The sequence below is a fragment of the Sarcophilus harrisii genome, chromosome 5 (assembly GCF_902635505.1).
Source record: "Sarcophilus harrisii chromosome 5, mSarHar1.11, whole genome shotgun sequence".
Lineage (NCBI taxonomy): Eukaryota > Metazoa > Chordata > Mammalia > Dasyuromorphia > Dasyuridae > Sarcophilus > Sarcophilus harrisii.
In genome coordinates this window covers 178,678,416-178,680,629 of record NC_045430.1, presented here as the reverse complement: position 1 = coordinate 178,680,629, position 2,214 = coordinate 178,678,416, and positions in this window count along the sequence as shown.

Here is a 2,214-nt window from a genome sequence, read left to right as displayed (position 1 = left end):
CTGTCCCAAAACTCCACTTCTAAGACATGAAGCGTAAAAAAATGCTGCCGAGGCCATGGCCAGGTGGCAGAGTCCAACTGTCATAAATCTAGTGTCCAAAAAGGGGGTGGGGCAGGGGCCACCGAATCCATTTCCTGCTACCTATAAAAAGTGACCTGCATCCAGTGTCATCAACTGTCCCCAGGCTCTCCAGGACCTACAAATCTTAGGAGGCAAATCAGGCAAATGAAGCTATGACAGGTCAGCAATTAGGAGCCGGAATGCAATATTATATTACATTATATTATATTTTATATTATATTATGTTATATTACTTTGCATTACATTATATAATATTGTTATGTCATATTATATTACATTACACTATTATATTATATCATGTTATGTTATATTATTATATTACATTATACATTATACTGCTAATAGACTCTTCCCTCATGCAGTTAACTATTCTCTCTCTCCTCAAATTATCATATATTTCCTAATCTACATACATATCCTATTCCCTCAGCATCATTCAACAACCAGCTAGCATTTATTAAGCACCTACTAGGTGCCAGGCCCTGAGTTAAGCAGTGGGAATACAAAAAGAGACCACAGACATTTCCTGCTCTCAGAAAGCTTACAGTTTAATGGAACAAATAACAAACAAAAAAGGCACAAACTGAGACCAAGATAAATAGGACATAATTAACAGAGGGAAGGCACTAGAATTAAGAGAATTAGGAAAAACTTTCTGCACAATGTCCACATTTGAAGAGAGACAAGAGAGGTGAGTAGGTGGAGTAGAGAAAGGGGTGAGTTTCAGGCATGGGCCAGAGAAGAAGCCCAAAGCCAAGAAATTATTGTCTAGTTTGAGGAATAGCTGGGATATTACTACAACAAAAGTCCTAATCTAGATTTAATTATGATATTCTACTTTTTTCTGCCTGCTGCCCTCCTTTCATTTTCATCCTCAAATGCCTTTGGAATGACTTTGTTTATTTGGATGTCTTGCCAAGATATGATAGGCTAGTTTTATCCTTCACTGCTTCTCTTTGTTTTATGGGAAGATACTGCTCATAATCATCCATCATCCTTCCTCATAAGGTTTTCCTTTTTTTAGTTTGCTTTTTAAAAATTTTTATTTTTATTTTCAGTTCTAAATTTTCTCCCTCCCTCTTCTATCTCCACTGATGGGGAAGGCAAGAAACACAACAATCATCATATACGCTTCATAATGATGAGACAGGCTCCTGAACAAAGAGCTTGAATTTTGCCCCAGAAATGTTTTCCCATCCATTACTATTGTGATCCAAAGGATTGTTTTATGAAGAAAAGAGAATCTCTCTCTTTCTCCATATGCCTTCTTTACCTAACTGCAGTAAGAATGGACAGACTAGAGGTGGGGGGAGAAAGAGAGGAGGGAGAGAGAGAGGAAAGCGACAGAGACAGAGAGAGACAGACAGAAAAAGAAAGAGAGAGATGAAGATAAGGAAAGATAGAGAGATAGAGAGACAAAGAGACAGAGGCAGAGAAAGAGAGAGACAGAGATGGAAAGAGAGACAGAGAAAGAATATGCTCAGTACAGTAAAGATTGTTTAAGACATGATGGTAAAAGCAAGTAGAAGAAAGTAGAAATGTCAAATCAGAATAAGAAAAAAACAAGATGTGCAGTTTTAATCAAATTCCTCTAAAAGAAGATGTACATAGAAAGGAAAGCAAGAAAAAGTATGTAGGAATGAAGAGAATGGAAAGGAAGAAAGGAAGTGGTAATTTGCTGGCAATTTCAGTTACAGATTATTTGACAGTTTGGGAACTTTTGGAAATAGAAAAACAATTTGCTGCAATTTTTAAAACTTCAGCAGTAAACCACCCTGTATTTGCATAACTCAGGAGACAGATCTTATGGCTATGTCAGGAAAAATTTCAAGATGAAGGCTTGTACTTTGAAATAAAACTGACACTTAACCCTTTCCTAGATCACAAAAGAGAAAGGGTTTGTATGAATTAGGAAACAATCAAAGAGTAATAAGGATTGATTGGAATATCTAGTTAGAATTTAAGGAATCTTGCAAACTAAAATTAAGTTTTGGTCAATTTTAAAATAACTTTAAATTGGAATGTGTGTGTGTGTGTGTGTGTGTGTGTGTGTGTGTGTGTTACAATTGGAAACTTTACTATAAACTATATGAGACTTCTATCCATTTTTGTGATACATGATAGTCTCTCTGA